General features: G+C 43.6%; 1 long non-coding RNA gene across 1 annotated transcript in view; it reads left to right on the forward strand.

Annotated features, from left to right (window-relative positions):
* The first annotated feature begins 3,326 nt into the window (after nt 1-3,326).
* LOC143942096 (uncharacterized) overlaps nt 3,327-23,362 on the forward strand; it is a 41,069-nt gene continuing 21,033 nt past the window's right edge. The window contains exon 1 of the long non-coding RNA XR_013264677.1: nt 3,327-3,403. This is a non-coding gene — a long non-coding RNA (uncharacterized LOC143942096). The remainder of the gene's footprint in view (nt 3,404-23,362) is intronic.

Genomic DNA, 23,362 nt, shown 5'->3' on the forward strand with positions numbered 1-23,362 from the left:
AAAAAGGAGAAAAAATAAAGAAATTGTAAAAAAAAAAAAAAAACCTTTATTGAGGGGATAGGGGGCTACCCTGGACCTAACACTAACTGCCCTGACACTTTTTACAGTTACAACTGACACTAAATGCAGCGATCAGTAAATAAATGATCACTGCAATCAGTGACACTGTGACTGGGAGGGGGGGGCGGGGGGGGGGTGATCTGGGGGTTAAAGTGTGCCTATGTGTACCTACGTGTCAGTGTAGTGTTGGTGCACTTACTAGGATGTCTTCTCTCCTCGCCGTCCGGTCAAAAAGACCACCTCGAGGAGAGTGACATTACTTCCCTGCCTGTGTTTACACTACACAGGCAGGGGAAGCTTCTCATTCGCCAGGGGAGATCGAGAGGGGATGGCCAGAAACATCCCCTCATCCCGGATCGCTCCTGAATGAAACAGACCGCCGCAGCCAGTGGGAGGGGGTCCGATCGGACCCCTCACCCGCTGGAAGGCAGGCACGTACGGGTACGTGCTTGTGCCTGTCCGTGCCATTGTGCCGACGTATAATTACATCCTGGTTAAGATAAAAGCATTGCTTGCTACAAAACTGAGGACTCGTGGGATGGTGTAGGATTATAGGGGAGGCGCACAGAGAGTGTGTCCTCAAAAGATTTGCCATTGTGTCCAATCACCTGAAGGAGCAGACCTATATCCCAGGGTCTATATATACTCAGTCTATGTCCTGTACTGTACTCCAAAATATGTGTTTCCCAGGGACTTCCTGAATGCGCTGTTGAAAAAGGATGTTGCTTGTAGAGCTCAATAGCTCAGTCTAAAATTTACCCAAGCGAGTGAAAGAGTTATGCTCTCTTTTTGGAAACTCATAGTGCCCTGGGATTCTTTGTAGTGGGATGCAACCTGTGTGTTTTTTTTTGTTCAAAACGGAGATAAGCCTAGGTTCACACTATTATGGGTCCTGTTTACCATGTTTATGCAGGCAGCTCATTCATTTAAATGAGCAACCGTATCTGCGGGGAAAAAGTCCCTGACCTTTTTTAAAAATTCATCCACACCGAACTGCATGGTACTTTGGCACCATGCGGTTTCTCTTTGTATTACAAAGGCATCCCTGCACATCTAATATAAAGCAATGCAGTTTTCCTGCGGGTCAGGAAACAAGTGCGATTATGCAAGGTTTCCTGACCCCCTCACAGATGTGAGCCTCAACTGCAATATAATTATCAATGTTCTTGTACTCAGATGGTGTGTGATGTGAAGAAAAGCATCCCTTGGCAATTTGCTTTAAGCATATGAAAAAAAACATTGAAATTATCATAACAAGGTGAAACTTTTTTTATTATTATTTTTTTAAATTAATTAATAAAACACTCTTTATTAGGTCCAATAAATATGGCAAAATGATTTCCGCATATTAAAAACTAAGTATCATCTCCCTTAGTCCTTGACACTGTTCTTTCTAGTTTAAATGCAATTTTGCTAGATTAAGCAGGCTAAACACAAAAATTAGTACTGTGTCAGATTTATTTAAAACTGATTTATTTCCTTTTAAGGCTATAATAAGATATCAGCTAGTTTTTTTTTTAAATTGAACCACCAATCTATGTTTCTAAAGATGACATTTTAGTCTGAAAAACAAAGCAGTGACTCAACAGGAGTATGAATTCATGAGGATATTCACATTGTGCCCATTTTTCACAACCGATGCAACAGATTTGAGCGGAGATTGTGAAAATCAGATAATGTATGTTTGTAAGTAATGGAAGCTCATATTGCTGTAAATTCCAGAATTCTGGAAATACCATTTCTTATAAATCCCTGAAATCCAGCACAAATAGAGATGCTTAGAAGAAGGCAAAAAAAAAATATTAAGTAAATCAAAATCTTGGGCATCCTTTTTAAGAACCTCCTCTTTTTACAGCTCATTTACATCAAGGTATGGCAAGCTACCAATGTCTTTTCTTGGTTTAGAAAAGACATTGGCATCTAGCCATACCCTAATGTAAATGAGCTTCAAAAAGAGGAGGTTCTTAAAAAGGATGCCCAAGATTTTGATTTACTTAAAGGGGTTGTAAAGGTTTGTTTTTTATTTTCTAAATAGGTTCCTTTAAGCTAGTGCATTGTTGGTTCACTTACCCTTTCCTTCGATTTCCCTTCTAAATGTTTTTTTTCTTTGTTTTCTTTGTCTGAATTTCTCACTTCCTGTTCCTCCTCAGTAAGCTGTTCAGTAAGCTGTTCTGGCTTACTAAACACCACTCGGATGATGGTGCGAAGTTTACGGAGAAGAAACAGGAAGTGAGAAATTCAGACAAAGTATAAAACATTTAGAAGGGAATTCAAAGGAAAAGGTAAGTGAACCAACAATGCACTAGCTTAAAGGAACCTATTTAGAAAATAAAAAAACAAAGCTTTACAACCCCTTTAATATATTTAGATTTAGAAGATATCTTTCATCTGAGTTCCAGTCAACCAGTACCAAGTAGAGGATTTTCAGAAATATCAAAAAGCAGCAGGTCCATGTAAGATATATGAACATTTGTATTCATAAACTGATAATCACTATATTCATAAACTGATAATTACTATGTGAGCGCTCAGAACACCAGTTATCCATAAGAATTCTGACAAATTGCTAACAAAAAAATAATAATTATTTCTTGTGGGTATAACAAAATGTAATTCAGTAGTGAATAATATGTAGTAGTATGTAAGTAATTTAAAATGTAATTCAGTAGTATATTAACTGTTGTATAGTATGCATCATTAAATGTAGGCAAAGGTATAAAAAAAGTATATCCGCTAAGCCTGTATAATAAATCATAAACTGTGACATTCATACAAATTTTCGTACTTCTGAAAATTCCACCATGATATAAACACACATTAGTATGTGATGTTTAAATGCATACATTCTTGAATCCTAGACCTAGACTTACTGTAAGAAAAGAACTAGAAGATTAAATTTGCTGTAAGGTAGCCTGTACAAATATTTTTACAAAGGCATTACTAGTGTACACTGGTATATTCACACAAGGTATGATCTGGCCTGAATTCTCTTATATTGCTGATTGTGGATTGAGAAATTGCTATATAACATTGTTAGTGTTCCCAAGGAAATCGACGGCAACCTTGAACTTACTAAGCTTATTTCTTACCTTTCTGGTAAAAGCACTTTAGTTACTCATTTTTAGTGTATGAATTTCTGCTATCCTAATCTTGAAAGTGCAAATTATTTAACACTAGATAAAAAAAATACTTCTGAATGAATATCTCTAATCTTCTTCATAAAACAAATATACTGCATAAATGTAAAAGTTATTCTCACTTTCCAGCATATTGAAAACATTGCAAGCCAGGATAATAACATACAAAAAGAAGCTCCAGATCAAGCAGGAAAGTTCCAGCATAGGTGAGTCAAGGTGTTTATAACCTACAGGTGTGGAATTTAATAATCTCTTATACCCTGTACACACGGTTGGATTTTCCGACGGAAAATGTGCGATCGGATCATGTTGTTGTCGGAAAATCCGACCGTGTGTGGGCTCCATCAGACTTTTTCCATCGGAATTTCTGACACACAAAGTTTTAGAGCTGAATCTCAATTTTTCCGACAACATGATCTGATCGTTTCAACATGATCCGATTGTGTGTAGCCTAGTCCAGTGGACAAAGTGCCATGCATGCTCAGAATAAATTTTGAGACGGAAGCGATCGGTCAGGTAAAACTAGCGTTCGTAATCGATATAGCGCATTCTCTTTTTCTTTATAATGCTAGAAGAATGAAGTTGTTTTGTTGCTCATATACACACAGACTTCTCCAAAATGTATTTCTTTATTCTTTTTCCTAATTTCATGAATAGAATATTTTTATTAGTCAGATCTCCCGAATAATTTTTGATTTTTATATATATATTTTTCTTTTAATTTTGTGGTTGCATTTTTAATACATTTTTTTGTGTGTTTTGTGTGTCAACTTACCACAACACCATTATTATCTTTTTATTTTATGGTTTTATTTTTTTAATCTCGAGGAGGTTGTTTGGTGTTGGTGCCCCTTGTTAATGTGACTTTGTATTTTTGAAATGTACCTGCCTACTCACAAATAAACTGTGCTTTTTTTAAGTAAAACACATAGGCAAGTATTTCTTTAACCAAAAAAAACCCTTTATTAGGTGTCATAATCAAATAAAGAGGGAGGCAACGCTGGAGAAACTGGGGAAATTGGCAAAGCTTTTGGCCCCCAGGGCACACATCAATTATTTAAAGGCAAAAATGGGTGGCCTGAGGAGTCCATATCTAAGGGAGTGCAGTCTGGTCTTCCTTCCACGCTTCCTTCCAGGCTGTGGCTGTGGTGTTGGAGGTGTGGCAGAAGGAGAAGCACGGTCCAAATCACACAAGTGTGTTTTTGGTGTCATTTGGCCCAAAAACCCCTTATTTAGAGTTTTGAAAATTTCCTCGCACATGAGACGTTGCCCCTCCTCAATTTTGTGCAGTTTACACGCAGCCAAGGCGGCAAAGGCCTCTTGATAAGTGGGGGTGGCTTTGAGGGCCGCAGAAGCCTCCCCAATTAGCCTGAGCACTGACTCCTCCACATTCTCCCCCTTTCTGGCCCTTTAGGTTGGAAGGCAGAGGGGAGGGACCTGCGATTTAGTCAGGCTTCAAGGCTTGCCCACATCTTGGCTGCCACTTACCCCTGCCTCCTCCTGGCTGCCACATTCCACAGCCACCACCTGGCTGTCACATTCCATGTCCTCCTCTTGGTTGAGGTCTTGTATGTGTATGAAAAAGGGACATAGTTTTAGTTTTTGGTTCATCAAACACACACAATTTTCAGCTCCTGACTGTCACAAATTGAATGTTAAATAGAAAAGACTATCATTCTGAGCCCAGCATTTTTCATTCTTGTCCCAAATATTCTGACCACTACTGTCTATTGATATGTAAAACACTTTATAAAATCAGCAATTAGTGAGCAAAAATCAAGTTAACAAAAATTAAGTTAACATCATTCATTTTTACTCCAAAAATATGTAGAACAATACCTGGCTCAAGCTGGGCTCCTCTAGTACTTCCTGTCCGGAAAGCCCAGGTTGGGCTTCGGAAGCCTCAGCATGGGTGGAACGAAGTGTAGAAGGAAGCGTGGAAGGAAGAGTGGAGAGTGATTCCCTGACTTCAGTCTGGTCTGACAAAAAATGCAGCCTCTCATAGTACCACAGCCTGGGGACATAAACATCATCTGCTGCAGCTCCAGATTTCATGGACTCCTGGACCTTCTTGCGCTCCCTCAGATATGTACTCAGGCCACCAATTTTAGCTTTTAAATAGTTGGCTGCCCTGGGGACCACCGGCTTCACCAACTTCAGCAGTTTCTCCATCGATGCCTGCTTTAATTTGTTGCTGTAATGTGGGTGTTTGGTTTGCCATAGACAGGGCAGCTCCCTGTACTTGTCTATGAACAGGGGGAGGAAACTATGGTCGTTGAACCCATCCATATTCTCTGCAAGACACAATACAAGACAAACCCTAATGTCAGGCTAAACTCTCCTAATCTTGTCCCAATCTAAGCCTCAATCTAGAAGCAGTATAGGCTAGTGATGTACCAGGTTAAAATTGTACCTTCGTTCGAACGATCGGCACTTCAGTTCCTCCTTCCTCCGCTCACAGATCGTACGTATGACGCACGCATGTTACGTTTTATATACAGTGCGAATGCGTAAAACTCCGCCTGCCCCTGGCGTTCTTTCTAGTCTATTCCTCGCCCCTTCTCTTTCGGCGCAGTGGGAAGAGCACATGGCGGAGACACAGCAGGTGTGCACTAATTATTCTACTAACCAGGAGGAGGACGAGGAAAGCCCAGAGCCAGAAACGTCCCGATCCCGGAGGAGATTTAAGGCCTCAAATATGTCTTTTGTTGAGATGTTGGAGATGGTGGACATATTGAAGAGGAACGACTATAATGGGAAGTATAGGATTAAGAAGGATTAAGCGAGTTCTTCAAAAAAGTAAGTAGTTGTCGTGTGTTCACATTATTATTATTGCTTGCATACTGCTCCATGTGCTTTTCTTTAATGTTGTACAGTGGCCACTTTCATGTTCATGGGTTCAATCGTTTGTAGTAAACATTGTTCGTTCGCCCACTTTAAAGACGATGTTTTGGCAAGTTGCACTTAGGGGGCTGGACTGGACTCAGGAGCACTAGTGTGGGACACCAGAACACCCTTTTTATTAGGGTGTCCCACACACATGCTCGAGTGGATACTATAAGGGTGTCTCCATCTGTCAAACTTGCACAAAACAGGTAAGTATTCCAGCTTTAGAAAGTGTCACATTTTTTTTTCAGCTTTGAACTTTGCCAAAAAAGACAATTGTACGACACTTCCAAGCAATGTTTCATATTCCTATTTCTGCCCTCAAATATCAGTGAGCTAAGTATTCCTTTTTTACATTCTCATAGGGGAGAGAAGACTCAGGACGTCTGAGGACACCAGGGACCCCACACCTCCCAAAGAAGGGTGAAATACCAAAAGCACAAGCGGAGGAGGAAGGAGAGGTTGTTGAAATTGGCACCACAACAGGTGAGTGTCTGAGACCACAGCTTCAGGTAAGGTAATAGATGTATGCCTGCATTTTTATAATACATGGTACTTTTTTTGGTTCATTGTTAGGTGATGTGGATGTTGTGGAAGAAGAATTGCATTTTACCAGTGAAAGTGCCCAGATCATCATCGAGGAGATAATGGGGTTCAATCACGATTTAGATAATCTCAAGAAAAACATCAATGAGGTTCAACAAAAAATGAAGAACATCATTAATGTTTTAGGGAGAATCTGAAACACCCAAAACTAGCTAGCATCCATTTTCTTTTTTAAAAAACACTTTTTATATTTTTTAAAAAGCCAAATTTGGAAGATGCACACAGTGTGTCAACATGTGCTATCTTCCATCATGGTACCCCCAAAAGTACCCCCTTACCATTTCACAAAGAAAGTGTAAAAAATTGTTAAATAAGACAAACACACTTTTGAAAAATTCCTTTATTAAAAATAAAAATAAAATATCCACTCTTGCTATCCAGCGATGGGACAATCATCTCTGCAGCGATGGCTGATCTGATCCAGCGCAGCGAATCCATCCATCTTCTGTCTCCACGGAGGAGACACTGCGGGGATCCCGGCGGCCTGACATTTGTTATATGCGGAGGGCGGGGCCATCCGTCACCTGACCCCGCCCCCCTCTGACGCAAGGGGAAACCCGGGCTTCCCTGTGACGTATGGGTGACCCCGCCCCCCTCTGATGTAACACAGGCAGGTTTCCGTTACATTAGAGGGGGGCAGGGTCAGGTGACGGGTGGCCCCGCCCTCCGCATATAACAAACGTCAGGCCGCCGGGATCCCCGCAGTGTCTCCTCCGTGGAATCTTTTTTTAATTTTTTTTATTTTTAATAAAGGAATTTTTCAAAAGTGTGTTTGTCTTATTTAACAATTTTTTTACACTTTCTTTGTGAAATGGTAGGGGTACTTTTATACCCCCTTACCATTTCAAACTGGGGGCAGGATCTGGGGGTCCCCTTGTTAAAGGGGGCTTCCAGAATCTGATAAGCCCCCCGCCCGCAGACCCCCACAACCAACGGCCAGGGTTGTGGGGATGAGGCCCTTCTCCACATCAACATGGGGACAAGGTGCTTTGATGGGTCACAGACCCCCAAAGCATCCTCCCAATGTTGAGGGCATGTGGCCTGGTACGGTTCAGGAGGGAGGGGGGCCACTCTCTCGCCCCCCCTCTTTTCCTGAGGCCTGCCAGGTTGCGTGCTCGTTTAAAGGGTCTGGTATGGATTTTTAGGGGGACCCCCACGTCAATTTTTTTTTTACATTTGACGCGGGGTTCCCCTTAATATCCATACCAGACCTGAAGGGTCTGGTATGGATATTTAGGGGGAACCCCATGTCAATTTTTTTTAAATTTGATGCAGGGTTCCCCTTAATATCCATACCAGACCTAAAGGGCCTGGTAATTGAATTTGGGGGACCCCCACGCTTTTTTATTTTATTTTTTTAATTTTTTTTATCAATGACTTTCAATGAGTGTTCTCTGTATTACGGAGCCGAAATTTCATAATAGCTGCGAGTGATTTTAAAGGACTTTTTTTTCTGCATAAATGACACTTTGTGCAGGGACAGTTCTAAGCACCAGAAACATGCGCTCCTTCACAGGCATACTATAGACACCCCCCAGGTAAGAGATTTAAAGGAATATTATACTTTTATTGTTTCACTTTAATCATTATTAAAATCATTGCTCCCGAAAAAACGGGAGTTTTTAAAACTTTTTTTTGCATTGATACATGTCCCCTGGGGCAGGACCCCAAACACTTTTTAGGACAGTAACTTGCAGAATCTTTTCTCTCTGTCAAATCTTTTTTCTCTGTCGAATATTTTCTCTATATAATCTTGGACTAATAGAGGTAAGGTTAGGCACATTCGATCACAGGTTCTATAGACACAGATTGTTATTGTCAGAGTCACGTTGAATCTCCTATTCTATATCGAACTGTTGTAACAATGAAAATAAAGCATTTATTTATGTCGGATCTTTCGTTTTTTCGGAATCTATGCTTTCGTTATCGTTTGTCAAAATGAAAACGAAAATACCTGACATTCGGACGAAAATGCATTCGGACGAAAATGAATGCACATGTCTACAGACTAACAGAAAGCACCGATGAACAGCAAGGCCTGAAAGAACGAACTGAAAACCAGAAACGAGCGGACAATAAGCACTGAAAATCAAAGCGTACTATATGAAAAATATAGGCCACAATGACAAATGCGAACTGACTACACACACTGATAAGCAGATACGCACCGACAAGCATAAACCGTAGAGCAGTAACGATCTGAAGCACAAGTCTGAAAAGCGCGAATCGCCTCTAACCAAACTTCTTCTAACACGTGATAAACACGAGATCAGCAGAAGGAGCCCAAAGGGTGCTGCACGTGGTGCTGAACTACCCTTTTATAGTCCCGTCGTACGTGATTTGCGCCACCACGTTCTTGACTATCGGAAATTCCGACAAGTTTGTCTGACCGTATGTATGCAACACCAGTTTAGGACAAAATAGAGTTTTATGATCAGAATGTCCGACCTTGTGTACAAGGCATTAGTCCTATAGAATTAGCGTAAAATCAGATTTACAGTAGCTCAGGAAGTAGTCGCAACTTGACCCAAAATGCAAGATGCATTCCCTCACCACTGCCTTTGTTACATCAATTTATTATCAGAAGATGCTTTAATGCTCATAGTATAGCTTTGTTGAGACATTTGTGTGTGTTATGGGTGCTAAACCTAATTATTTTGCATTGTTTTCTTTTGATGTTTCTTAGTATAAATATGTTTATCTTAATCGTACCGTACAGAATACAGGCTGAGAATTCATAGACCTTGGGTTATAGGCTTATACCTTCAAGTGATTGGACACTGGCAAGCTTTTGAGGATACATCCCCTGGGCGTCTGTAGCATAACCCTACCCAACTCTGCAAATCCTAATTTTTGGCTAGTTCAATTAAGGTGATTGACCTTTTCACCCTTATGGAGAAATCAACACTGTTGTCCAGATTGGTACAACCTCTGTAAAACTTTGAGAGCTGTACCCAGATTCCACACTGTGAAGAAGGTGTATGATGTTGCTCCTGGCACTGGATCCTGCACAAGAATATATCTCGGCACCTTTTGCAACACATGTAGTCAGCAACTGGATGCAACACAGGTCTAGGGCAATGGTCCATCCCTATGGAACCCTGGACCCATACATAGGGACCAGAGACATGAACGAGGTAAGAGAGGCTCATGCTGTATCTCTGACCATTACTTGAAAAAGCAGGGTTAGGTTTGGAATTTGTTCACTTCATAGTGTAAACTTTTAAAATTTGGCACTAAAATTCAATTACGCAAAGCTCAGTCTCAGTGGATGACCAGGTGTTACATCAAGCCACTGGTTGCACATTTTAATTACACTTCTTCCTAGAGAATTTATAAGGTACTCAGGTGCTTCTTCATGCCCTTTTGCCACTAGTACTTCTCTACAGGGCAGTCTACACCCAGGTTGCTTTGTACTCTTCCCAGACACGCTTAGCCTATATTCTTCATCCTACTTTGTAGGTAACTCACAGGGGAATAACCTCATCTCTATGCTGGAAACCAGGCAAAAAGGATCCATGGCGAAAACACCCTTCTGAAGACCCACACAATACTGAACCTTAGAGTGATAAAGCTTCCTTTGCACCGGAGCAGAACCTAAATTTTAACACTGGTTTTGGCATCTGACTCTAGCTTTATTTCAGGCACACAACAAACGACCTAGGCAGTTGACAAAGGCAGATTTTTGTGCATCTGTGTCTCAATTCCCCAGACAACAGCTTTAACATAGCCATCTCTGTCCAGGGCTCCAAAACGCAGAGCTACTTCTCCAGCTCTTCCGTCTCTACCTGAGTCACATCCTGATATGTCTGACCTTAGAGAAGGCTCAGAAAGGAATGAGGAGGACCCTGTGTTAGAGGAGGCTGTGCAAGATTTCTTACCCTCAGACCCCTATTCACCTGCAGCTTCATGCAACATGCTTGCTAATGTGGATTTTCTCATTTCTGCTGTGCACAAAAGCTTCAACATTGTTGTACATCTCACTGTATCAACTGAAGATGTTCCTTAATTCAAAGATTCTGCAGATAGGAAATTTTAGATGCTCCTAAAGTCTTTCTTCACACTACAACCAACTATTGATGCAACTTCTGTCTGTCAAGCTGCAGCTAACCGGATTGGGACAATGAACAACCAATATGATCCTGTATTCCAGGACCTTGTTAATCTCAGGCATGGAATATGAACAAAGCACAGCCTTCTATACTGTGTACTTGTCTCTTTTCAAATCACTGAGTGTGATTTCTGTCTGCTGCCTCATTCCTCCGCTATCAGCATGAGTCACTTCTGACAGGTTTTCCTGACACAAGATATAAAAAGGTGATCAGAGAGCAGAGCTCCAGCACACAGCCTGTGATTTATATCCTTAAAGCGGTAGTAAACCCGCAATTTTTTTATTTTATTTTTAAACCTGCAAAGCAAAATGCATAATGAGCTAGTATGCACCGCATACTAGCTCATTATGAAATACTTACCTTAGAACGAGGCCCCGACATCTGGCCCGATCCACGCCGAGGGAGCATGAGGGAGCCGACATGCTCCCTCGGCGTCTCTTCCGGGTATCGCGGCTCCGGCGCTGTGAGTGGCCGGAGCCGCGATATCGACACTCCCGCGCATGCGCGTGGGAGATTTCAGTCCGGCCGCACGAGCGCTGCCGGATTTTCACGGAGAGAACCCCCTTGTGCGCATGCGCCACTGCAGTCAGCGGCGCATACCGAGGGGAATATCTCCTAAACCGTACAGGTTTAGGAGATATTATTTTTACCTACAGGTAAGCCTTATTATGGGCTTTCCTGTAGGTAAAAGTTAAAAAATCGACCATACTACCACTTTAACTCTGCACATTCTTTGTGTATTGTGTGAAGGGGGTGTGTTCCTTCCATCCAATCAGGGTTCAGAGCTGTTCTCACTGAGCTCTGCAGTGTGTAACTTCAGCTCCCCGTCCCCTACTTTTCAAAGCTGAGAGATCATGTGTATATTCTCGATTTTGGCTGTAAAGGAGTGACAACTGCAGATAAACAGATACAGCTTATCTAGCAGGATTTGTTTAATCTTTGTGTATCACCTGAGGCAAGTGACTTCACTGATTATATGTGAGGGTTTTCAACTACATTAACTGAGCAGTTACCTTCTTCTGTGCTCTTTTGTGTGGATACCCTAGAATAAGTAATGACAAGTTTCCAGAATAATCCTAATCTTCATTCATATGCACAGAATCCTATGGCTCAAAGCCTGGAGAGCTGAAGCTGCCTGTAAAAAAAAAAAAGGCTCACAAGGTATGCCCCTGAAAAAAGAACACCTTTTAGGGGATGAAGTTTTCACAGGATGGAAGGTTTTACTTTCACAGCAGAAGATCCCAGAATCCCCCTTCTCAGGTGCCTCTACCTCTTCCGAACGCTAATCACTTTACCCAGGCTTCAAGCTTAAAACATTCAAACCTTCTTTTTGACAGAAGACTTGGGCCGCAAATCCCTCTTCACAATGAAGGGGTGCCTCCACTCCTGAGATTAGGGAGATGTCTATTACAGTTTGCTTCTCTCTGGGTCACAGACATCCCAGATTTGTGGGTTCAATTGGTTTCGGTTTATGTCCACAGGACAAGTGAGATGCTCCAGGCTTTTGGTTGAGTGATCAATTTCCAAAAATCTACTCTTTGAGGCTATAACAATAATTGGAGACCTCTTCAACACAACATCTTGCCAACCTGGAACAAACATGCTCGTTCTCTTGACCCACACATCGTGTTCAGCAAAGCAATGGATTCTCTAAGTAGGTGGATCCCCAGTGCAGCCTTAACAAGTGAGAAATCTTTCCTTCCTTATCACTAGAGAGTGAAAACAAAAGATATCAATCATTCAGGCTGAGGAGGAATGTTCCAGTCCTTCACAGCCCAGGGAACATTATCGCTGGTAGAAGCCAAGCTCCCAATCAAGATCCAGGAGCACAGAGCAATAGGAATGGCTTTACAACACTAGACCCCCTTTCGGCAAAGACACCAAATCAGGCTGCAAAATGCCATGATTGTTGCCTACATCAGCATTCAAGAGAATACCAGGATTCTTTCAGCCGTGAAGGATGCAAGCCAGATTATCTCATGCCCAGAGCAATCTCTGTGGACTACGGGCCAGGAATGGACAACTGGAAAGCGGATTACTGTACCTAAGTTGCCACCATCTGGGACCCAGGCATCTTCAACCTGATAGGTCAAAAATGGGGTATCCCGGATGTGGATATCCTGGCCTCCAGATTCAACAACAAACTACCTCTGCTTGTGGTCTTAACCAAGGATCCCCTAGCACTGGCATTGGATGCATTGTTAATCCCCTGGTCTCAGACTAACCTATGCCCTCCCCCAATGCGAATGTTGCCTCATCTGCTCCACATGATAGAGCAAGAAAAGAAGACAGTGATTCTCATGTCACTGAACTAGCCCAGAAGAACTTGGTACACAGACTTAGACAAATAGGAAATTAACCCTGGTATCTACCAGTCAGAGCAGACCTGCAGCCTTAGGGTCCTTTGTTCAAACCTGCTTCTCAGTCTCTGGCCTTAACCTCATGGCTGTTGAAGCTCCTGTCTTAAGAGACAGAGGGGTCTCTAAGTCTGTAATTTCTACCTTGCTAAAAGCAAGAAAAGCCACTTTTTCATAAAGATTTACTATCAAACCTGGAAATCTTTCACTGACTTGTGTAAACGCAGGCACTTCAATCCCAGAAATTAAATTACATTCTGGCTTTCCGACAATCAGGACTTGCCTGGAACTTAGCCTTAAGCACTCTGAAAGGCAGGTTTCAGCTTCACTCTCACTTTATTCAAGGTGTATCTTGCATCAAGTTACAGCACCTGGTGCTTCCTTGTGTTCTCAACTTGGTTCTCTCTGCACTGCAGAAATCACCCCTTAGATTACACCAAAATGGCCATTTTGGTTGCTATCATATCTGTCAGATGTCTCTGAGTTTTTGGTTTACTTTTGTAAAGAGACATTCCTCATTCTTTAGAGTAAGGTAGTCTTATGCCCAAGACCATCTGTTCTTGCCAAAGTGGTATCAGTGATTTACCTCAGTGAACACACAGCCCTGCCATCCTTATTACCTGCTTCAAAGCACCTAAAGAAAAACTGCTTTCTATTGCGTGGACCTAGTGAGAAACATGAGTCTACCTCAGCAACAGCTTCCATCAGGAAGATGGATGCCCTATTTGTCCTGTCCTCAGGACTTGGCAAGGAGCATTCTGCTTCCAAGTCCAAAGTCGCTTGATGCATAAGACACATAATCTCTAGAGCTTACACTCTCAAGGATAAATCTGTGCTTTTATATGCCCACTCCACCAGGTCAGAGTGCATTTCCTAGGCATTCCAGCAGCAGACTTGTGTAGCCCAGTTTTTTAAGGTCGCCACCTGGTCTTCTGTTCATACCCTTTCAAAGTTCCAACAGATCTGAATGGAGTAATTTCCTGCTGTTGAGCTTTCAGCCACATGGTTCTTGCAGCGGCACTATAAAGTTGGGTCTGTTGTCCCTTGTTTTTGTTGGGCCTGGCACAGTTCTGTTTGCCTAGTTGATACCCATCCTTCACAGTCATTGCTTGGGGTCATCCCAGAGTGTTTAAATACTGTGTATTCAAACACAAGAATCCTCAATGTGTAGCACAGGGGAATATCAATCTATATAGCCAAAAACAAGATGCTGTTAAATAAGCTGGCTGTTACTTGTAGTCCCACAGAGATAGATGACTCCAAGGGATTGTTGTCACCAAGGTTTGTATACAGTTTATTAAAAAGTAATCACAAAAAAATGATCATATAATGCAGACTGGTCAGTAAGACTGACAAAACGAGCATCATCACAATGTAATAAAAAGCAAGGAGGGCTCCACGTACCATACAGGGAAGGCTGCTGAAGAGGAGAGGGGATAGTGGTCTGCTGGGTAAGATCACTCAGTCCCCAAGGAGGTCACTTGTGGGAAGCCCTGCTGTGCATTCAATATGAGTTATGGGAAGGTCGATGCAGACGGCTGAGAGATGCTGGCGGCACCTCGATAAGTACATCTGTTGCAGTAAACAGTTGCTGGCCCACACTTATCCCTGGAGGTAGGGGGTAGTCCACAGACTGACCAGCTGGGGGACTACAAGTAAAGACTCACACATACGATAGGACTTTGTACAAACTTTCCCTTTTGTACAAAGGGCGTCGGCCCTGAACTTGTATTGCATACATATAGAAGGACTTTTTCAGCCAACTTTTTCCAAATCATGTGGTTTTTCTGCTCTTTACCGCCACCTTTGGTCAACTTCTGTATTGTTGTCCGATCTTTTGCATTGGTTCTGAGCATGCCTGTTTGTACTTTGTACAAAAGACCTATGGTTTTCTGTACACACGATCAGACTTTGCTCCATCGGACTTTTGTTGCCAGAAAGTTTATCCGTTCGCACAGCCAACAAAAGTCAGATGAAAACCAAAAAAGTTTGTCCGATGGAGCGTACACACGGTCGGATGTTGCTCCAAAACAGCTAATTTGCATGTTTGTTGTCAAAAAGTCTGATTGTGTGTATGGGCCTTAACAGTCAGCTTATTTAACAGCATGTTTTTGGCTGTATAGACGGAAATCCCCCAGTGCTACACATGGATTCTTGTATTTGTTTGCTTTGCCGTAACACCTTCCCTGGTGTCTATATGTTCCTCTTAGCTGCAGGTGGACTTTTTTGTATACATGTATGTGTGCATATACATCTCTTTTTATCATCTCTGGTTACTGTCTACTATATAGCACTTACATTTCTGTTTGTGGTAAAATACTGTGTATTGTGTACTGTGTGTACACTTGTGTCCTGTACCGTATGATTAAGATAGGGGGGATTTTCACTTACCAGTAAATTCCATATCTTGGCTTACAGGACACAGGCTATCTTTCCTTCTATTCCTTGTTTACTCTGCATTGCTTGCTACAAAGCTGAGGACTCTGGGTAGGATTATATTATCAGATTGAGAATATTCTTTCAATTTGCCTAATTCCTCCCCCTTAACCACCTGAGTACCAGCCTTTTAATACCCTGCCACCAACAAACCTGTCCAGGGGAAACCCATGAGGAAGTCTATTGGACAAAACATGTCGGGGGCGTGGCTATACGGCGACCAGCACACACAGTAAAAGGTTAGAGAGAAGGCGGAGGAAGGAGAACACACAAGTTGAAAGACTGGATATCACTATTTGGCGCTGCTTTCAAATTGGGTTGCCTGCTGTCAGGTACCGCACAGCTACCTTATATAGAGACGGTGCTTTTTGATATCAACTTAGCTTGCTTCCAGTGTGCTCACCAATGCCTATGAGTGAAGGATCTCCTGATTAATAAGTGGAATGTCTATTTGAAGTGCCTACTTTTAATTTGATCCATGTGAGTGTGATTTTAATCGATTGTTTTATTGAGATTAAAAATAGCTTTGCAATTTTGCACTATGGGAAGTCTCTTTTGTCTCCCTGAGGTAACTCTGAGATATTAATCCATTAACCTCTGCTGCGAAGTCTGTCACAAGAGTTGGCTGGAGAAACAGTTATCATCTGCATTCACTATAAGCGATTTTTGCCCGACACGAGAGTGCTGGGCAATACTGTTGGTGAGTGTTCTAAACGAGGGGGGCACGAACACCTAGGGTGCGGTGGAGGTTTTGCGTTTTATGGACACTTTGCTATAGAACTTTCACTGGAGAAGGAGTCTTTGAACTAATGCTATCATCAGTTTTTTTTATTAGACATTGAGTGTGTCTGATTGAATATCGAATTTTTGAGACCAAATTTCTTTGGGACTGCACATCGTTATTAGAGCACTATTTGTAGCAGAAAATATTTTGTTTTATTTATTTGCTCTATTTATGTTCTGTCACTCATTCACTTTATTACTTTTATGCGATTTTTGATTGCTATTACTTATATGCGATTTTTGATTGCTATTTAATCACAATTTATTTTAATGTTTATTGCACTGTATTTATGCACATGCGTTTATAATTCTCACGTAGTTCAATTTTGGACATTGTAGTGCACTGTTATTTAGCAGTGTTTCGTTTGTAATGCCACAAGGTGATTTTTGTAGTGTTATTGTCAATTTTCCTTTTTTTCTTTCACCTTCTGAGAGATATACTGTCCAGGGGATTGGCAGGAAAGCTGCAGGTATCGGCAACGGAGCAGAGGAGTCTGCAGAGCCAATCCAACAGAGGGCCATACAAGCCCAGAAGACCCCCGCCACCAACAAACCTGTCCAGGGGATTGGCAGGAAAGCTGCAGGTATCGGCAATGGAGAAGAGGAGTCTGCAGAGCCAATCCAAAAGATATTCGAAACGGCTTATTGTTGCCTGATACCCTGCAGCTGCAAGTGAGTGGTCGCATTTCCTGCCATCTTGTGTGACAACTTGGGCAATAACTATTGCGCTTCTGGGTCCCATTTAATAAGGACCTAGAGTTCTGGTAAGCGGCCAAAGAGTGTGTTGGTGTTACTTGCTACATTTCACAGAACTTTTTCCGAAAGGGTGTATGTTGAATCTATCACAGAGACTCTGCTGACACTTCTTGCGTGCACTTTTCAAGTCTGAGATTGGACACTTTACATGAACTATAAGTTGGTCAGACTTGTTAATATATTTTTTTCACAAATATTTTTTCACAAATATATTTATTTAATTATTTATAAGTAATTTATTAAGGTGAAGTTTTTCATGTTGATTTAAATTCTTTATCACTATGGATTATGTTTTATGATATTGGGTATCAATTTGTATGCTGATAGATATAGAAATTAACATATATTTTTATATCACACTGTATGAAATCTGGGTTTATATTTGTTAATTTTTAACACTATCATAGTGTGGGTGATTATAATTTTGATAAATTTTTTGATTTGAAATATTACACAAGTTTATTTATTTTAGTCAATATTTAAAATAATTAATTTTTCACGTATTAGCGCGGATTTTTGTATATAGGTATAAGGGCATACCCATACGTCCCTTTGAATTTGCCGGCAAGTGGGCGCACGAGGCCGCCACAGCTTCCGTAAACTCGATGGTCACCAGTGGCCTGCGATTCCAGCAAGGAGAGGCCTATGTAAACAAGGCATTTCCCTGTTCTGCCTAGCAACATGACCGGGATCTACTGTAGTGAGCCCATCCCGCCTACAATTAAAACACATCCAGGGAACACAACCCCTTGATCACCCTCTAGTGTTTAACCCCTTCCCTGCCAGTGTAATTTATACAGTAATCTGTGGCTATTTGTAGCATTGACCGCTGTATAAATGTCCATGGTCCCAAAATAGTGTCAAAAGTGTCTGACCTATCTGCCATAGTTACTTAGTAGGTGAGGTCGAAAAAAGACACAAGTCCAACCGAAGTGTTTGATTATATGTTGGTATTATCTTGTATATCCCTGTATGTTGTGGTCGTTCACGTGCTTATCTAATAGTTTCTTTTAACTAACGATGCTCCCTGCTGAGACCACCACCTGTGGATGGGAATTCCACATCCTTGCTGCTCCTACAGTAAAGAACCCTCTACGTAGTTTAAAGGGGTTGTAAAGCTTTGTTTTTTATTTTCTAAAGAGGTTCTTTTAAGCTAGCGCATTGTTTGTTCACTTACCTTTTCCTTCGATTTCCCTTCTAGATGTTTTTTTTTTTTCTTTGTCTGAATTTCTCACTTCCTGTTTCTCCTCAGTAAAACTCACATCATCATCCGAGCGGTGTTTAGTCAGCCAGAACAGCTTACTGAGAAGGAAGTGAGAAATTCAGACAAAACAAAAAAAAACATGTATAAGGGAAATCGAAGGAAAAGGTAAGTGAACCAACAATGCACTAGCTTAAAGGAACCTATTTAGAAAATAAAAAACAAACCCTTTAAGGTTAAACCTATTTTCTTCTAATTGGCCACGAGTCTTGTTAAACCCCCTTCCGCGAAAGTTTTATCCCTATTGTGGGGTTACCAGTACGGTATTTGTAAATTGAAATTTTATCCGCTCTCAAGCTTCTCTTCTCTAGCCTCAGTTTTATTTTGCTTAGTGAAGGAGATAGACATAGGAACCCTGCGGGCCCATAGGTCCGTGTTTTTTTTATGCAGAAGCTTGGCTTTTTGCGCAAGATAAATGATACTGTGATCTTCTATCAACAGCCGGCTGGGTGACAGGCTGGTTCACTTATCCTTGTAGTCTCCCCAGTCGGGCCATTGAGCGTGTGCAGGTCGCAGCTACAGCTCGGCAGGCCACGACATACCTCAGCTCCAGAGGTGGTCGGTGAGCTTTTATGCTCCGGGGCATACATATGACCGGGCTACTGATGTCTGTGTCACAGTATCCCGGGCCAGTAACCTTCCCTGTACTGATCTGGAGTTGGCTACAATGGAATGTCTCCCAGCTCTTCAGGACTGGTAAGTACAGCTCTCCCTGTCTCAACAAGGTTGAGCAGCTGGGCATTCCCTGAGAGGTCGATTCGGGGGTCCCCTCACCCCCTCTCTTATCTCTCCTGTCCCTATCTCCCCTCCTTCCCCCCCACCACGGGGGGGCTGTGCATGGATACTGAGCAGTGTGTGTGTGCCCTTGGGCTCTCACCTGGGTTCTGGCTGACTGGGGGTGCCTGGATCCTGAGTGCTTAACCACTTGCCGCCCGCCCTATAGGCAATTGACGGCTGCAAAGTGGTTTCATAATCCTGACCGGACGTCATATGACGTGATCAGGATTATGAGCCGCTGCACGCCCCCGGGGGCGCGCATCACGGCAATCGTTGTTGCGGGGTGTCAGTCTGACACCCGGCAACTACGATCTCGGTAAAGAGTCTCCGACGGAGACCCTTTACCACGTGATCAGCCGTGTCCAATCACGGCTGATCACAGTGTAAATGGGAAGAGCCGGTGATCGGCTTTCCCTCACTCGCGTCTGTCAGACGTGAGTAGAGGAGAGCCGATCGGCTGCTCCTCTGACAGGGGGGGTCTGTGCTGATCGATTATCAGTACAGCCCCCCCGAGGATGCCCACACTGGACCACCAGGGACGCCACCAGGGAAAAGGTAATCCTCCCTAGACCACCAGGGATGCCAGTCAGCACAATGGATGCCAATCAGTGCCCATAATGGATGCCAATCAGTGCCCACAATGGGCATCACTGATTGGCATGCATTATTGTTTGGCACTGATTGGCATCCATTACTATAGTATAACACCAATGCCGCCTATGAGTGCCCACCTGTGCCGCCTATGAGTGCCCACCTGTGCCGCCTATGAGTGCCCACCTGTGCCGCCTATGAGTGCCCACCTGTGCCGCCTATCAGTGCCCACCCATGCCCATCTGTGCCGCCTATCCATGCCCATCTGTGCCGCCTATCCATGCCCATCTGTGCCGCCCATCCATGCCAGCTATCAGTGCCAATTTGTGCCACCTATCAGTGTCCGTCCGTGTCGCCCATCCGTGTCGCCCATCCGGGTCGCCCATCAGTGCCGCCTATCAGTGCCACATATCAGTGTCCATCAATGCCACCTCATCAGTGCCACTTCATTGGTGCCACATTGGTGCCCATCACTGCCGCCTTATCAGTGCCCATCAGTGTAGCCCCATCAGTGCCCATCAGTGAAGGAGAAAACGTACTTATTTACAAAGTTTTGAAACTGAAACAAAAAAAAACATATTTTTTTTCAAAATTTTCGGTATTTTTTTATTTGTAGCGCAAAAAATAAAAACCGTAGAGGTGATCAAATACCACCAAAAGAAAGCTCTATTTGTGGGAAAAAAATGATAAAAATTTCATTTGGATACAGTGTAGCATGACCGCGCAATTGTCATTCAAAATGCGACAGCGCTGAAAGCTCAAAATTGGTCTGGGCAGGAAGGTGTTTAAGTGCCCTGTATTGAAGTGGTTAAACTCCCAGGAGGTGCCTGTCAGGTTTGCCTGTGTGTCAGTGCCGCGCTGTGTCTCTGCAACATGTTTTTTTCTGTCTCTCATGGCGCTGGCTGGTGGCCATTTTCAGTGTGGGCAAAGGACAGCATGCTTCTGGGCTTCAAGCGGCCATTTTTCTGGTGATTCCCTATTCAGGACACTGGCGGCCATTTTCTTGAAGCCAGCCACGTTTTTTGTGCTCTAGCAGCAGCTTCTTGCGTAATCAGGTTCCTATTTGTCATTACTGAGCGCTGGACGGCCTTCTGTGTAGTCTGGGCATGTTTTTCAGATCGCTGAGCGATCGTTCACCGATCGTTCTGACGGATTGCAATCCGACACAGTTTTGGTTCCTCTGCATCTGGGAGCGATAGGGGTCTACAGGCACTGCTGGATACAGCGTGGAGCTCCTCAGGCCGGTGAGTCCGGCAGGTTAGAACCCCTCAGTCAGTGGCAGCAAGGAGGGTGGGACTGTTACTGTCCTAAGTCCCCTTCGGGTGGCAGACAGGGTAGGGTCAGCATGGCTTCGGAAACTGGTGTTTCTTCCCCTGAAATCCAGGCAATTGCAACCGGGTCACCTGCGGATGGTGCAGTCCCCATGGACACCCTGACGGCGGCCCTCAATTCGTTCATTGCCAAGATGGAGGCGGTGCGTGGGAAGAAAGGTGCTAAAAAGCGCCCCCTGCACTCCCATTTTCTGGGGAGAGCTCTGGCGCAGACTCAGGTCCTGCTGAGGCCGGTGACCGTTGCTCTGTCTTGTCAGAGGACGCTGACCATGACCGTTCGGACAGTGAGGATGAGTCCCCATCCGGGTCCGTGTGTGACAAAGCACCTGTTGGAGCACTTATCACAGCTGTGCATGATACCCTGAAGATTTAGGAGCCAGCGGATCCCTTTGCTGATGTACCGGTTCCTTTTGGGTCCCGCAAGCCAGCACGTTCACCTAAGGTGTTCTCGTATCTGACTTATTTTGACAAGTTCATTTACAAGGAATGGGGTCGCCGCAAAACAGACCTTTTCGGTCCCCAAATACATGGTGGTGCGTTACCCCTTTGACGAAAGCCTTCTCAAGAAATGGTAGGCTCTTCTGGTCATGGACCCCCCAGTATCCAGGTTAAATAAAGTAACCACGATCCCGGTTGAGGGGACTCCTGCATTCAAGGATCCCACAGACAGGAAGGCTGAGGCGGTGGCTCGTTCCTTGTTTACGGTTGTGGGGTCAGCCATGCGACCTGTACTGGCATCCGCACTTGTGTCGCAGACACTGACTGAGTGGGCAAAACTTTTGCACCGCGAATTGGGAGAGCAACAGGCTTCCCCTATCTGCGTGGAACTAGCAGACCAACTAGTGCAAGGCCTTAAGTATGTCTGTGACGCGGCCCTGGATACTCTCCCCCTGTTATCTAGGGCTTCAGTGTCAGCTGTGGTGCTGAGGCGCCTAATTTGGCTAAAATGCTGGTCGGCTGACCAGGCAACCAAAAAAGCCCTGACGGATCTTCCTTTCCTTGGCGACCGGCTCTTTGGAGCCTCGCTAGATGACATTATTAAAAATGCCACAGGTGGTAAGAGTACACTGCTCCCACAGGCCAGGAAAGCTAAGGAGCCACGTTGTAGGCAAGGGCCCTCTTTTTCCGCTCACAAACGGCTTTTTCGTCCGACGGGAGCTTCAACAAAACGTCCCCAGCCCAACAGGATGCCCACAGACGGTCAAAAACGTCCCTGGAACCGCAAGCCTAATAAGCCTGCGAACAAAAGTGCTACCACATGAAGGTTTGCTCCCATCCATGTCTCGGGTGGGGGGTTGCCTTCGGGAGTTTGCAGCCGGATGGTCCTCCCGGTTATCCGACCAATGGGTCTGCGATCTCATTTCCACAGGCTACAAGATAGTTTCTCTCTTGGCCGCCAAACAGATTCCCCTCCAGCATACCCGTATCCCCGGTTCGCCGGGAGGCCCTGTTGGGGGCGGTAAGGCATTTGATGAATCGCGGGGTGATTGTACCGGTTCCAGACTTGGAACACTTCCAGGGGTTCTACTCGAATCTGTTTGTGATTCCCAAGAAGGATGGGGTACGTCCAATCTTGGACTTAAAAGCCCTCAATCACTTTGTAAAAGTGCAGAGGTTCAGAATAGAATCGGTTTGCTCAGTAGTCACTGCGCTCCATCAAGGGGACTCCCTGGCATCCTTAGCCCTTGTACACACGGTCGGAGAATCCGTCGGAATGTGTCCTATTGGACCGTGTTGTCGGATAATCAGACTGTGTGTGGTATGCATCGGACTGATTCCGTCTGAATATCCGTCGGACAAAATTTTCCAACATGTTGGAAATATTTTCCGACAAACTGGTCCGATCGAACATACTCCGATCATGTGTAGCCTACTCCGACGGACAAGGTGCCACGCATGCTCACATTCAAATTCAGACATGGAAGCGCTCATTCAGGTAAAACTACTGCTCGTAAGCGATATAGCACATTCGTCACGCTGCAATGTTAAAAATTCTTTCATCAAGCGCATTCTCTTGTTCTTTACAATGCTGCAAGAACGAACTTCTTTTGATGCTCATAGTCACACACACTTCTCCCGAACGTATTTCATTACTCTTTTTTAACCATTTCAGCAATACAATTTTAGTTTGTGTCACATCTACACAATTTCAGATTTTGTTTATTCTTTTTTGGATGTTTTTTATTTTTAATTCCTAAAAATCTCCATTAACCACTTGAGATCCGCGCTATAGTCAAATGACGGCTACAGCGCGGATCTCAATTTCCGG

Source organism: Lithobates pipiens, unplaced genomic scaffold (genome assembly GCF_037356315.1).
Source record: "Lithobates pipiens isolate NorthernLeopardFrog02 unplaced genomic scaffold, aLitPip1_a1.2 Scaffold_30, whole genome shotgun sequence".
Taxonomy (NCBI): domain Eukaryota; kingdom Metazoa; phylum Chordata; class Amphibia; order Anura; family Ranidae; genus Lithobates; species Lithobates pipiens.